This window comes from Mus caroli, chromosome 11 (assembly GCF_900094665.2).
Source record: "Mus caroli chromosome 11, CAROLI_EIJ_v1.1, whole genome shotgun sequence".
Classification (NCBI taxonomy): domain Eukaryota; kingdom Metazoa; phylum Chordata; class Mammalia; order Rodentia; family Muridae; genus Mus; species Mus caroli.
Genome location: NC_034580.1, coordinates 103,358,862 through 103,366,731, shown reverse-complemented (window position 1 = coordinate 103,366,731; position 7,870 = coordinate 103,358,862). Strand labels below are relative to the sequence as shown.

The 7,870-nt window shown below is 44.4% G+C and overlaps 1 protein-coding gene and 1 pseudogene across 2 annotated transcripts in view; one reads left to right on the top strand and one right to left on the bottom strand.

Annotated features, from left to right (window-relative positions):
* Pitpnc1 (phosphatidylinositol transfer protein cytoplasmic 1) overlaps nt 1–7,870 on the top strand; it is a 265,034-nt gene that overhangs the window by 24,373 nt on the left and 232,791 nt on the right. The gene's annotated exons all lie outside the window — the stretch shown is intronic.
* LOC110306221 overlaps nt 1–7,870 on the bottom strand; it is a 31,819-nt pseudogene that overhangs the window by 23,031 nt on the left and 918 nt on the right.

Here is a 7,870-nt window from a genome sequence, read left to right as displayed (position 1 = left end):
GCTGTCCTGGAACTCACTTTGTAGACCAGGCTGGCCTCAAACTCAGAAATCTGCCTGCCTCTGCCTCCCAAGTGCTGGGATTAAAGGTGTGCACCACCATTGCTCCGCCTTTGGTTCTTACTGACTATGGTAGACATTGTTCATTATAAATTCACTTGCCAATTACAATCATTTGCTGCCCCCCCTTCCTGGGCCTGGACTTTGAGTCTTACCACAGAGCCATAGCCTCCTTTTCTCTTGCCTTTACAGATCCGTTTTAGATTTATTAATTTTATTATTTTTGTATACGAGTGTTTTGTTTGCATGTATATGTGTGCACTACATGCATGCCTGGTGCTCACGGAGGTCAGAAGAGGTCACTGGATTCCCTGGGACAGGAGATACAGATGGTTGTGAGCCACCATGTGGGTTCTGGGAATCCAGCCAGGTCCTCTGCAAGAACAAGTGTTCTTACCCATTGAGTCAATTCTCCAGCCCCCACCCCACCCCCTTTCCTCCTTTAGATAGTGTCTTATGTAGCTCAGGCTGGCCTAGAACTCACTACTTAGGTGAGAATGACTGCCTTGGTTACTTTTCTATTGCTGTAAGGAGACACCATAACCAAAGGGATTATAAAAGAAAGGAAGAACTTGTAGGGGCTCACATGTCCAGAGGATGAGGCCACGGCTCTCATGGTTGGGAGTGTGGCAGCAGCCAGTCAGGCATGGCACTTGGGCAGTAGTTGAGAGCTTAACATCTGATTCACAGCAGGAGACAGAGACAGAGACAGAGACAACTTACTAAACAGTCTCCTCTCCCTCCCAGTTCCTCTGGTCCTTCTGGGTAATCACCCTTCAAAAACTATTGAAGGGTCCAGGGAAATGGCTCAGTAGGTAAGGGAGTAAGAGAGCTTGCTGTGCAAGATTGAGGACCTAAGTTCAATTCCCTCCTCAACTATGGAGAAAGCCAGGCAGGCATGGCCACGCATGCCTGTAAGCTTAGCATTGGGGTCGGGGACTGGAGGCAAGAGGAGCTTGAGAGCTTGCTGGCCAGTCAGTCTAGCCTAATAGTGAGGTGTGGGTTTAGTGAGCAGCCTTGTCTCAAGATAGCCAATAGAGGAAGATACCATTCATCTGTGGCACCTTCAAACGTTCATGATGGTGCATGTCCTTAATCTCAGTACCAGGGAGGCAGAGGCAGGAGAATTACTGTAAGTCTGATGCCAGTCTAGTCTATATATTGAGTTCCATACCATCCAGGGCAACATAGTGAAACCCTGTCAAAAAACGTTTTTAAAAATAATATCTTGTGTAAAAAAATATTGAATGTGTGGTGGCACATGGCTAAAATCCTGACACTCAGAGGCAAAGACCTGGTTATTAGTTTGAGACTAGCCTAGTCTACATAGTAATACTCTTATCTTCACTTTTTTTTTTTTTTTTTTTAAAGATGCGTCTGTGGCCATAGCTCGGTTGTAGATGGAGAAAGAGAGATTATTTGTCTTTTTAGGCCTATAGGCTAAGGGAGAAAGTAGTGTCAAGTTCAAAGTCCATCTGGGCTACATCGTAAGTTCTAGGCCATCCTCGCAACAGAGTGAGCCACCTTCTCAAAAACAAACCGAACAAGTTACAAAAAGTCAGGAATAAGAACAAGGGCTGGCTTGCGATATGGCTCAGTGGTTAAGAGCACTAATTGCTTGCTTTTCCAGAGATCCTGAGTTCAATTCCCAGCAACCACATTAGTGGCTCACAGCCATCTGTAATGGGATGGGATGCCCTCTTCTAGTGTGTGTCTGAAGATAGCTTCAGTGTACTCATACTAATAAAAATAAATAAATCTTTAAAAAAAGAAAGGATAATAACAAGAAGAAATATCTTGAACAGGACACTCTGACAGAAATCAGCCAGCTTTTCCTGTAAAGGTCTAGAATCATATTAGACTTGTAGGCTATGAAGTATCTCTGTTTTCTACAATCAACTTTGTGGCATGGAACAGACACAGACTATACATGAATGAAAGGTGACATTGGTTTGACACTTGAATTTTTACATGCCAGTCTATGTGATCCCTTTTACTAATTTCCTTTTCCTGAGGTAGGGTCTCCGGTAGCTTATGCTGCCCTCAAACGCCACACACATATCTGGAATCATCTTCCGATCTCCCCACCTCTGCTTCCGGGTTGCTCAGCTTCCAGGTGTGAGCCACCATACCAGGTTTATGTGGTGCTGGAAATGGAACCCAGGGCTTCATGGATATCAGGCAAGCCTTCTGTCTATGAGTGACACCTTCAGCCTCTTCCCTCCCCTCTCCCCCCATCCAAGCTTTAAAAAAAAAAGTTGAGTTCATTTGTGACTCATAGACTGACAACAGCTGGTGGAAGATTCGATTTGACCCATGGGTCTGTGGCCAAGGGTTTTCTGACCCTTGTTCAAGGGAGGTCCTGTAGGATGGGTGTCCAGCCCAGGAAGTGCCATCAGCAGCTTGTGCTACGCTCTGCCTCAGCATCACTGTCAGAGAGGCATCACCACACTAACTGCACCTGAAGACGCAGCCATCTACATATGTAGGCCTTTGCTATGCTTGCAAAACAGAATGTTCTTCATCTGCTCTTGTAAAAAGTTCTGGAAACTTTATTTAGGTAGGGCCTTGCTGGAGGAAGTAAGTCACTGGGGGGATGTCTTTAAAGATCATACCTGGTCCCTAGTCCCCTTTTCTCATCTTGATTTCTGACTAGCAGGAGGCGGTTAACCTCCTCCATCTCATATTCTCACTGTCTGGGGGTCAGCAAACAGTGCAAGAACCCCTGAAACCATAGTTCCGGGAGCCAACAAACCATGCAAAAAAAAAAAAAAAAACCTGAAACGGAAGGCCTGGGGGCCTACAAACCATGCAAGAACCCCTGAAACTGTAAGTCCTTTATGTCAGCTATTTTATCACAACAGTGAGAAAGCTAAGGGATATCCCAGCAAAGCCAAGGGTCCTCTGTCATGTGTATGACAGAGAACTATTGGCTGTAAACACCCACTCAACACCAGCCATAACCCCGGGACTCCAAAACTTTCATGTGATACACGAAAGACGGCATTGATTTCTAATGCATCCAGTCATTTCTGCTTTTTGCCTCCCTTACTGGTTGGTTACATTTCCCACTCCTCTAAGCTTGTTGGTGGGGGTGAGGAACAAGAACATCTGCCTTTCTTCAGTCCACTAACTTTACAGAAACCTCAGTCCTAAAATATCAGTCACTACCGCTCGCTGTTGTTGCAGAAGCCAGTGAGGACTGGCTATAGAGACGGAACCATCAATTACATTAATAAGCCTGCATCATCCCTCCCTCTTCATTAGTTTTAATTTTTGAAATGAGTTTCTTAACTAGATATTTTTTTGCGAGACAGTTTAGAGACGATTATGATTTAGCATGCAGAGGAGAAAGTTGAGCAAGATTTGAAGCCAACTTATTTCCAAGTGTACAGACATTTAATTGAAATGATACATTTGGGTATGTGGACATTTACTTTGCTTTTGGTTTTGCAAAGGGAAAACACAGGAGGCCCAACAGCCACTGTCCACTCTAACACGACCGATTCATGGTGTTCATCATTGTTAATCATGGTTTCAGTGAGATGTAGGCCCAGACGTTGGAAGATGTGGTCCCCAAGTAGTGGTCCTGTTGGGGCAGTTAGGAGGTGTGGCCTTGCTGAAGGACATATGTCACGGGGTGGGTGTTGCGGTTTCAAACCATACGCCATCATTCCCAGTTTGCTCTCTGCTTCCCCTGTGGTTTGATATGCGAGTTCTCAGCTGTTCCAGAGGCCTCCTGCTGTACTTCCCATCCATGATGAAGATGGACTCTTATCCCTCTGGACCAATAAGCCCAGCCAAATAAACGCTTCTTTCTGATGTTTGATCACAGCCACAGAAAAGTACCAAATACAGTTGTATTGGGCTTTTGACTGGTCATCTTGGTGCAGTCTGAAGTCCCCTAGGAAGGGTCTCAGTGAGGAGTTGGATCAGGCTGGGTTATGGGCATGTCTGTGGTAGGATTCTGTAATTGTGTCAATTAATATGGGAAGACACAGCCTAAAAGGGAGTGGCACATTTTCCTAGGTTTGGGTCCTGGACCGTGTAAAAGAGGACAGCAGGGCAGGGAATATGGCCCGGTTAAGTGTATGCACTGCAGAGGACCTAGGTAGGGTGGCTTCTAACTGTGACTCAAGTGCTAGGGAGGGCCAGCATCCCTTTTCTGGCTTTTGTGGGCACTTGCATTCAAGTGTATCAACCCACACACAAACACACACAAATATAAATAACTAAAAGATAAAAATAGAACCTGGTGTGGTGGCAGAGGCAGGCAGATATCTGATATTTGAGGCCAGCCTGGTCTACATAAATGAGTTCCAGGACAGTCAAGGCTACATAGAGAGACCCTGTCTCAAAAAGAAAACATATATGTGTGTGTGTGTATATATACATATACACACACAGTCCTAAAATATCAGTCACTACCGCTCGCTGTTGTTGCAGAAGCCAGTGAGGACTGGCTATAGAGACGGAACCATCAATTACATTAATAAGCCTGCATCATCCCTAGGTGTATACAACATCCCTATGTGTATACATATATATACACACACATAAATAAATAAAAACAAATACATCTTTTTTATTTTTATATCTATTTTTTTGAGATAGGGTTTCTCTGTGTAGCCTTGGCTGTTCTGGAACTAGCTCTGTAGGCTAGGCTGTTCTTGAATTTACAGCTATACTCCTGCCTCTGCTGGTATTAAAGGCAACACTGCCACTACTCAGCAATAAATCTTTTTTTTTTAAGGGAAGAAAGTGAGCTGAGCAGTATGTGCGTGTCATCCATCCATCCATCCATCCACCTACCCACCCACCCATCTACCCACTCATCCATCCATCCATCCATCCATCCATCCATCCATCCATCCATCCATCTATCCTCTCTGTTCTTGACTGTGGATGTGACTAGTTGCTTTGGGTTCTGGCCTTGACCTTTTTGCAGTAATGGACTGGGACTTCCCATTCTCAGCCAAGTGTCTCATTTCTTCCCTAGGGTTCTCCTTTGAGGGTGGTGCCTGTTATCTTCATTTGCATGTGTAGCTAATTGATGTTCCGAGGATAGTCACGTCCTCTGTGTCAGGGAGGCTGAGGGGGGTCAAAGGTCAGGTCACTTGCTTCCTCCAGAACCATCTGTGTTTCCCACAGCCAAAGGGAAGTGGACATGGGCTTATTACTTAGTGACTAGGATTATTGTAGAAATAAAGATTCTGAAGTGCTTACTGGAACGACACATTTCTGGAACAGATAGCCCAGGAATTATGAAAATCAAAATTTTTGACCTTAGTTGGGAGTCAATACCGCCTTCGTTTGCCATTCTCTGGTAAGAGAGGAAGCTTAGATCCAATTTTAGATTACCTTCCAGCTATTTTAAATCCCGAGGGAAACTTTGTTTTTGGAAAGTGTCTCTATCTAGGTTGTATCTTGCAGAAAGGTACTTTTGGTATGTAATTACATGAATATTCAGATGCAGTAGAGTCTAGGTGAGAAGCTATGACCACTTAAGAGATCACTTAAGTCAAGGCTTTGAAAATATATGATTTAGGGGCTGGAGAGATGGCTCAGCGGTTAAGAGCACTGACTGCTCTTCCAGAGGTCCTGAGTTCAAATCCCAGCAACAACATAGTGGCTCACAACCATCTGTAATGAGATCTGATGCTCTCTTCTGGTGTGTCTGAAGACAGCTACAGTGTACTTATGTATAATAAGTAAATAAATCTTTATATATATATAATTTAGAGCCAGAAAGGTGGTTCAGCAGCTGACAACCTAGGTTCTATCCCCCAGAGCTTACATGTTGGAAGGAGAGACTCAATTTCCACTCACACATCATACACCTCTGTAATAATAATAATAATAATAATTAATAATAACACACTTGCAATAATAATGATAAAATAACAACAATCAATAATAGTAAAAACACATGACTTAAAGTGAGAAAAAAGTCCTTTACAATTCACCCAGCAGCTGAATGTGGTGGCATACACTTTTAATCCCAGCGTTCAAGAGGCAGAGGCAGGTGGATCTCTGAGTTTGAGGCCAGCCTGGTCTACAGAGTGAAACCTTGTCTCAAAACCCCAAATCACTAAGCATGTTATATAGTCCCGCATATCCATAATCCTTAAAAAGGTCCTATAAAAGAGCAGTGAGGGCTAGGAACATAGCGTGCCTAGTGTGCCCACAGCCCTGGGTTCAGTCCCCAGCACCACAGGCAGCTGGGCACAGTGGCATACACCTGACGTTCTAGAATTCAGGAGGATCAGGAGTTTAATCTCCTCCGCAGTTACACGTTGAATACAGGGACAGCCTGGGCTACCAGAGATCCTATCTCAGAAATAGTCACTATTAGATGAAACCTGTTTTCAATATTTTTGAACCTTTGCAAGTGGTTACTGGAACTGGACTCCTTTGCTGAGTGACAGTGCAGGACTCTCTGGGGCTGGAGACCACTCAGGGTTTAGGTAAGAACTCTGGAAGATTGTGCTGGCTGCTATGGCCTTGCCCCTCCTCCCTGCGGTGCTGGGGTGAAACCCAGCCTCACACTCATTCTCAGCAACCTTCTAACGCCTGAGCCACATCCTCAGCCCATCGCTACCTTATTTCTACCTCCTGAATACCCCCACTTCCACCCCCAGCTTCTACAGAGCTTCGTCCTAGGTGGTTGCTTAGATAAGATTGGCTTCTGGATCTTCTGGTTTATAGTGCTAGGGGCAGGGATATATATTGTTTGGGCTTCTTTACACATTGGATTTGGGGTTCTGTTCACATTGCCCAGTTTCAGGAGTGGAGAGGCCCAAGATCAGGGAGCCATCTTCTTTAGCTTATCCGCATCCCAAGCCCCCATCTGCTTGTGGCTGTGTGTTGTTTCCCTGAGCTATAATTTTCATACTACAGAGGATTTCACTGTCTTTTTTTCTTCTCTGCCTCTCCCCCTCTCTTTCCTTCCTTTTATCTCACCCTCCATCCCTCTCTTCTTTCCTTCCTTCCCTCTCTCTCCTTCTTCCTTCCTTCTCTCCCTCCCTCTATCCCTCTCTTCCTTCCCTCCCTCTCCTCTCTCTCCCTGCCCCCTTCTGCCCTCCACTCTTCTCCTTCCTCCCTTCCTTTGCCTGGCTGCCATGAAACTCAGTATGTAGTTGCAGAATTGCTTGATTCTATTGCTGCTGTCTCCCCAGCACCATGACTCTGGGTATGAGCTATTTTCCCCAGCTTGAGTTTCACTTGTTTATTTTGGAGGACTTTTTACTCAGTAGCCCCAGTGGTGATCCACTCAAGTGCTGGGATTAAAGGTGTGTGCCATGATGCTCAACACCTTTTTTGTTTTTTGTTTTGTTTTTGAAGTTTCACTCTTTAGCCGGTTACAAGGCTTAGAAGTTTTTGTATATTCCCAAGGTTGGGCCACCCTCAGTTGACTACGAGAAACAGTTAAGTTTCCAAAATAAACCCCTGTGCCAGTTGGTAGTCACTCCCCAGCCTCAGGCAACCTCAAGTCTACTTTCTTTCTTTCTTTCTTTCTTTCTTTCTTTCTTTCTTTCTTTCTTTTTACTTTATTAAAATACTGAGTTTATTTCACATGTATATTTGTCTCCCTACCATTTCCACATCTGACCACTACTATTACTATGTCCTATCATAACATTCCATACATACTTAAAACCAAGTAAAGGGTGGAGTTCCATCCTTGAAAACTAAACAGGCATTTTAGACAACACATTCTTGGCAATTGAACCTGGACAACATTTATCAAACACAGTAGGGAAAGTTCTCACTTTGCATTATAAAAAGGACAGCCAGATATCAACTATTACAG